Source organism: Galleria mellonella, unplaced genomic scaffold, assembly GCF_026898425.1.
Source record: "Galleria mellonella isolate WM207_F2 unplaced genomic scaffold, CSIRO_AGI_GalMel_v1 utg36, whole genome shotgun sequence".
Taxonomy (NCBI): Eukaryota; Metazoa; Arthropoda; class Insecta; order Lepidoptera; family Pyralidae; genus Galleria; species Galleria mellonella.
In genome coordinates, this window is record NW_026442086.1 from 2,402,778 (window position 1) to 2,410,965 (window position 8,188).

An 8,188-nucleotide genomic window follows, 5' to 3' on the forward strand; every position below is an offset into this window, starting at 1 on the left:
GTTAAATTCGAGGTGTATTAACCACAACGTGCTAGCGCAAGCGGGATTACCATTTCATCATCATCTATTAAAAAAAACATATACATACTCGTATATACGTTATATTTATTATCATTATTTTTCAGTTATTCTCTATCAGTGAATAAACATGTGTCCTTTATTGAAAGGACCACATTTTAGATGTATCTTTGTCCTAAATTCAAGAAGCTATGTTAGACAACATTAGAATATTACAATGTATTACCAAATTTTCATTCTTATCAATGTAAACAACCTTTTTACTAGACATAACGTTTTAATACTGTTTTAATTTTTATGTTTCATGATAAGAAAGTATAGAGGTGATATTTTGTACTTATCTAATTTACATTTTATAGCATGAGATGGTGTAAACATTCTCTTGAAATAATTATCCTGTTGTGCGCAGGTTATGGCGTCATTAACATCTTATGCTGAGTGAGTGTAATCAGTTCTGTGTAATACTATTTATTTCTGTAATCCTATTATAAAATTTCCATAAAATTCTGACATTACTATATTAGCGGATATTGAAAGCATAATTTTATAGTACGGTTTTGAATATAAGTAAGGTAATTTACTGAATATAAAATAAATTATCTTGCGGTTGGTAACGATCAAGGTAGGGTTAAATATTTTCAAACAAGTCAAAATATATATAAAGACAAAAATTATATGACGTAAGAAGAATACTGAGATCGTATTAAAATCTGTATTGTAAAAGTTTTTAAAATATAAATTATTATGTTTCATAATTGTTTAGTTGTTTAAAATTTAATAAAGCTGCCTGAGCGGAGTGTATATATATTTATGGTAAATCTTTGACAAAACACAATTTTTTTTAACATAATATATTCTTGTTGCAATCTAACTTATAATTGTTACATAGAGTTTATTTTGTAGCATTATTAATTACGATTTTGCTGTTGATACATCAACGAGGTTTGATTATACAAGAAGCCGTGATTGATAGAACTTCAGTTCGGCGCATTATTTATCATAATTCTACAACGGCATTAATATCTACCATAAAGAGGTAGTTAATCATAATATATAAAAATCCTGTGTCACGATATTCGTTCACGGTAATCTCCAAAACCGTTTGTAATTGTGTATTGTTTGTTTTATTTTTTTTTATACCATTGAGGTGGCAAACAAGCATACGGCCACTTGATGGTAAGTGGTTACCGTAGCGTATGAACACCTACAATACCAGAGATTATGCGTTCTAACTTGAACAACAGGATAGTTTTATCCTGATAAAAAGAAAAAAACGGATGGAAGTCGCAGCAATAAGCAAAATAACGTTTGCTCGTATCAGCTAGATATAATCTTTATAAATAAAAATAAATTATCGAATATATGTAATCGCATCACTTCCCTTTTTATATATTATTAATTTATTTTCTTTAGTACCCGTACACAGCTTGTCCTGGCAATTGCACAGTAAAAAAAGAATTATCAAAATTGGTGTAGCTGTTCAAAAATGATTTGCTTACAAATATTCAGTGATTGATTTTTATTATTGAATATAATATATTATGTATATTTTGAGAAAATTAGCAATTATAACATAAACAAAGTTCAACATTTAAGCTCATATTTACTTAATGTTGACTACACTCAATGTACTTGTTCAAGAACAAATTGTACAAAATAAACAACAGTTACAAATTTTTGTATGTGACTGGATGGAGTAAGATTTTTTAAAGCACCATGTGTATCACTGAATAATCTCTGTCACCGTTGTTGAAGAGATAAAGGCGAGAATTTATTATATAATAATTTTAATATTAAAACTTTAAACCTTAAGGTAAAATTTAAGTGTCATAGACATGGATATAGCGCGGCAATTGCGTTGTCTTTTGTGTCATGAATTTATATGGCTTTAGAGAGAACGTGTGCTAAAGTTTTTGCAATCACAGTGCTCGCACGCGATGTTTAAAGTGAAAATATATTGCCATTCAAGTAATTTTCTATTTAAAGTTGCTACATATTTAGTTTTATTTCAATTAAAATATTTTTTAAACTGTACCTACTTCTGTACATACAATAAGTAGGCATAGCTTCAAAATTAGTGAATGGATTAAAAAAAAAGTTACCGTAATAAAAAGTAGCACCAAGACAACCTACTTATCTAGACGAGCACACAAATCTATAGTGAAAATGTAACTTTTTATATTGCTGCAAAAGAAAATAAGCCGACGGCTTATCTGACGGAAAGTAGGAAGCGGTAACCGTTGCCTGTAGACTCGAAAAATATAGTTTCTTATCATATGTATTAAGCAGTTTGGCTAAATATTAGAGAATAATTAGGGAAGATAATCCGCAAGAACTATTTTTTTATGTTTATATATTATATAAACTTGTGGTACTTGATTCTGTAGCCAGAAGTTATGATTACGACCCCTCTTATTTTGTTCGAACTACCACTTGTGAGGCGTTATCTGAAATCGAATGCGTTGAACGGCTGATATAATCACATTGGATAATGAGCTTCCGATGGTTAGAGTTGATTCACAGATATTAATCCGTTTGTCTTTATTGAATCCGGATGTTTTTAAACGTTACCTTTGAATTTTTTAATTAACATTCAATCTTGTTACTCACTCACATACTCGTAATACCACTAAGATTTGATTCTAGAGAGAGCATATTTATTTATTAATATACTGCATTATACAAAATATAATGCATTCAGCTACATGGTAGCAGAAAAGATATACAACACGATAAGTTAATTTTGAAAGAATTCCCTTCTAGCAAACATAAGTTGGAGAGAAGTCAATGTCAGTGAGTAGTAAGTACCTACTTACGATCATTGATAATATAATAGAGTTACTATAAGGTTATGATGTATTAAAAAACTGATGTTTATTCATAACCGATTATATTTTCGATGGAGACAAAAAATATTTTTAAGTATAGTATGATTTTTTTATAATATTATTCAATAGGATCATAAAATTTGATAAACCGGCAAGGGTCAGCGGTTTGGCAGCACCTGCGCATATTTGATTAGTTCATAACGGATCAGAAGAATATAATAAATTTCTAAAGATTTTTTATGAAGATAATTTGATTTTGCAATAGTTAGATATTTTAGATAAAGGATTGTAAAATAACTATATACTTGTAAACTTCAAGTCTAGACTATACAACAAGATACTTGGTATATATTAGCAAATTTAAAAAAATATACCATGACATGTAAAACATGTAACCAGTTTATTTTCTAAATTAAAAATTAAGATATACATTAGGGTTTTTAAGTGCTTTTGTTGCAACTTAACGAAGAATTATCCATAATTAAAACTATTTTTTTATTATTTAATTGAATAAGGTGTTATTTTGCGGAAGCTTATACTACTGGTTACTCGATTAAAATTATATTATTTGATTCCGTTATCAGTATGTGTATGACTGCTAACACTCAAAGATTAACCACTACTATTGCTACAAGACGTTTTACAACCTTCCATATTAGCTATCAATCTCCAAATCATAGAAATGAAATATCAAATAATTTTTCAATTATCGCGAATATAAACAGTTAATAAAAAAATTATAAAAAGAAAACGCCCAATCGCAAGCAATAAATTTAAAGGAGAGGATTTGCATCTTTATGTCGTAGATAAATCATCAGACAACGTAGAAATGTTCGACTGTTCTATATATTCTACTCTATTTTATACGATTCAAACTCGCTTAAATACCTTAAGTTTAAATTTAAATTTCACAGAGATGTCAGTAACCGATGTCTTCGTTCTTTTAGAAATCTCTTGTTCCATATTCCTGTCCACTATAATTATTTTATCTCCAATTCTTTCGCCATTCAGGCTATCTGGCACTGGAATGCTTTACCCTTTGACATTAGATCTGTTCCAACCAAATTGGCATTCAAGCGTAAATTGCGTACTGTTTATTTAAAATCCTTAGAATCACAATATATTTTAGACGTTCTGCCTTGTATGATTTTGGTATTTTCTTTATATATGAGTGGTTTTTCGTTTGATATTATTAATTATCATATATATGTATGTGTAATGAAAGCAATAAGAATATTATGTGCATGTTATTTATATATTACTATTTTATATCAATATTTTTTTCTATTATTCCTGTCTACGATCGACTGGTAGATAATACCATATAGTGTTAATTTTGCCATTTATACTATATAGGTGTATTAAAGTTTTATCATTGTTATCAAGGTTTTATCAAAGTTTATTTCTATTTTATAATACGTATTATTTAAGTGTGGTATTCATCCCCTGCCTATTTTTACGGATTCACATAGTCTAGGCTCTTCTAAATCAAAGTTAAATAAGCTGTTTGTGGGCTCGTGTGTTTTATCTTCGACCTCATGCATTATTCCTTCATTATTTTCCATTTGTTTATTCTCACTCTTTCCCTCCTCGTTCATTCATTATACATCAGGTGACATCAAGGTCAATAAGGGATCCTTTCATAGTAAAATAAAATTTATATGTAAGAAGTGTTAAAAGCAGTCGCCCATATTAAAGCTCATTTGTGCAATAAAAAGGATAAAAGGGCCAACGAAGCACTCAGAAACTGGTAAAGCAATTCATAAACTTTTAGCGGGCCTATCCTCAAGGTCCTAAATAAACAAAGAAGATTGAATACAGCAATTTAAATTCAATTGCAATTTTATCATACATCTGTAAATGTAACGAGTGTTTAATTTTCACAGTCGCCACAATAAGAATGTTGTGGTATTGAATGAGCAGCACGAAGGTAGGTTGGTGGGTAGGCGGTAGTAATTGATTACCGCGCCGAACACGATATCAGCTTATCTGCGATCAGAACGCACAATGTCCAATAAACTAGTCGGTGGTATCTGATGTTAATGGATCAGTTCCAGTTCTGAGTCTCGCGAAACTTTCTACCATGACAGTGACTCATTGGACCCTAATGCTTTTTTATGGTTTGGCATTGATATAATATTTTAAAAAGAACAATTTCCTTTTTTATTTTCAATTACTTAATAACTTTCGCATAAAGACAATTAGGTTTTATGAAATTATTTGTCATGGTTTGTTTTTGTATATCCCGTATCGGGAGCTCTAGTATGTTTATACTATAAAGGCTATTGTTTACGTAACTTTAGACTTTAATATCTTATAATATTGATATCTTAAGATATCCTTCGTTTTGTAGGATCACCATTATAATTAAAAATTGCAATAATTTTAGGAAAAAACCTACCTTATGTTACTTGTCGTACCTACTTATTTGAAGAATGGCAAAACAAAGTTAATGTTATTAATTAAAAGTATAAACAACGTTGATATAAATATTAAACAAATAAATATTTTAAAGACAAAAAAAAAAACAAATAGATAAACCATAGCTGTGTGGTCGATCTATCTACGAGAAATGCGTTTTGGTATCTTCGAGTATTGACGGTTTTATCATCTTGCATTTGCGGTGTATTCCACCGCCGCAAATATGGCAATAATATGTTGACTGCGGTCGTTTGTTCAACAAGTGATGTGAAATTCTTTAGTGTGTAAAAAGCAATCCTTAAGATACATAATGATCATATTATATGCAAATAAAGGATCGCACGCACAAGTACTGATGCAATCTCATTGGTATTATATATTGTCTCTTAGTTTTATTAACGAAATATATCGCTTGTTTGAAATTATATTTTTGATTAGTTACTTTTTGCGGCTTCATTACCGGAAACCCGTTTTTGTTCCCGCGAGAATTGCCGGAAATTGTTTCTAGTGTCCACGTCTATTTTGTAGGTTTGGTCAGGTTTATTTTTCTCGGTGTTTCGGTCTATTTTTGAAGCAACGGTGAGTGTACAACATGTTCAAATTTTTATCTCTTTAGATTTTTTATTGCCTTTGGAATACTATTTTATGTACGGCGAATTTTCAGAGACTATTTTATGTACGGTGGTAAGTTCACACTCACACTTGACCGGTTATTTAACAGTGTGTTTTGTTTAATTCCTATAGTCGCTTCTTATGTTACGGTGATGATAAGAAGAGATGACACGTTGTTTTTCTGTTCAGCAGATGCAAAAGATAAAATGTCGGTATTTTGTATTAATTCGTGAGAATACTAAAAATCTTGTTTTTAAAATCATGCGATCCATGTGATATATTATAATAGTTGTAAGAATGAGTCGTTTATTGTAATTTCGTGACTGAAAAACATTATAGTGATGTAACTATGCTTGGAGTCATTATAATGACATTACCGATTTATTTCGTCACACACGATTTACATCCGCAGTAAATCAAGCCCGTCTACAGCGATCCCTACCTTGTACTAATGTATCTTCCTACTTAACTGATAGTAACAGAATAATAAAGTTATTTATAGTAATCGATCTCGAGATAAAAATTTAGATACAGCTTTCTTTATATTTTAGTCTTTAATAGTTTTTTCATAATTACTGACATTACTTCATTTTGCATACACACATCATACGTTTTGATGATGGCATTTACAGTAGTCTGCATAGACTTATTTAAAAGAGGAGTAGATTGTTAATTTTGTGTTTTGAGAACTTTAATCAATAATAGCAGTTAGATGTCCAGGCAACGTGCACAAAACAGTCTACTATGTCAATAACGCCTTATTTACAGAGCAAGTTCCTATTTTAATAGGTAGTAAATTGTGCTAACATTTGCATTTAGGATTCAAGTTATACTGTATATGTTACAATAGGTAAATAGAAATTATTACACTTTTAGAGCCTTTTATGCCTGTATAATAGACAGGGAAATATCATATTTTAATTCTCTTTTGTGTTTCTATTCTGTATTGTATCTAGTTAGTATTGTTGATCGAAGATCAAGAACTTGGAAATTCAAATGCGGTTCATTCTACTATAAATGATAATCCTATGGCAGACCGCGTCTGAAATATTGCTCGTGGCATTAGCGATTTGTTTCCTATTGTCATGTCATTGGTAGATATCTATTTGGATCATTTTATGTTCATACTTTTCTGTCTATCTATTTTTTCTGGTATATTCATTGTTTGTGGTCATTGGCTGTTGTAAGATTTTAAGTACATATATAAATATTTATGAATTTAATTTATTATGATAAATTATTTGTCGACTAATTGTTTTTCCTGATTGTTTTAATTTAATGTAAATTTGAAATACGTAACATTGCCGAAAATAAAGTATTAAGCTTGTTTGCTATTTTAAGTGGCATAAAAAAATAAACAACTAAGAGTTACAAAGTATTGTCTTATCATCTCATGGTATTTAGTTCGATCTTTGCAGTATTATCAAATAGTCACTACGTAAGTATGTACAATAAAAAGTTTATTTAAGTTGCCTAGTACCTATTTTATAAGTTCTGCTTAGTTTAAAAGTTTGGAGTGATAGATACATTTGTAATATCTAGCTACTTATTTATTGTAATACACGCGATCCAAGCTACGGTTACTACTAGTAACTATATAACACTAAAACTGGAAGTAACATAATAAGTATGTAGTTTATTATATGGATTTCAAATTTCGTAAATATTTTAAGAATATTTTATGTTATAGTGCAAAATACGAGAAAAAAATCCAATTTTCGGTCACAGTGTATCACTGTTATATAGTGATATTATGTTAAACAAAAGTTATCCGAATTATGTTTAGATGTACCCAAGACATTTACTAGAAAATGAGCTTTGAGAAATTGCGCTTTTTTATACTCATTTTAGTTTTCTATGTGCTCTATAAATATGGGCTTATCAAATATATGCATAAAATACATGCATTTATACATTGTTATGATTTTCAGTTTTTTGTGTAATGAAATATTTATTTTTGTTTTGATTGTACAAGATTATAGTAAAAAATTCTATGCTGCTTGTTTTGTTCATCATCAGTTTTAAAAACGGCATGTAAAGGTCAAGTGAGTAGGTAGTTACATGTTCTTTCATGTAAATTTTACACGGCCCGTGTTTCCTAAGGCGTATTTTTGTTACATACATATTTATATCATCAATCGTGCGTATAATTTGTATTTCCATGTATAAGCATAATAACAGGTATATGTATTCGTATGTAGTCACGTGTAATATTATGGAAATATTTTGTACCGACCAAGCACACACTTTGTAAATTTTTTATAATAATCTATCTCTATCGATCTATTTGTACTTGTGAGTTTATCGTT

At 29.5% G+C, this 8,188-nt stretch overlaps 1 long non-coding RNA gene across 2 annotated transcripts in view; it reads left to right on the forward strand.

Moving 5' to 3' along the window:
• Positions 1-327: 327 nt before the first annotated feature.
• Positions 328-8,188, forward strand: part of LOC128201202 (uncharacterized) — a 64,181-nt gene continuing 56,320 nt past the window's right edge. The window contains exon 1 of one of the 2 annotated variants that reach the window (XR_008253109.1): positions 328-456. This is a non-coding gene — a long non-coding RNA (uncharacterized LOC128201202). The other variant, XR_008253110.1, reaches the window with a different exon arrangement.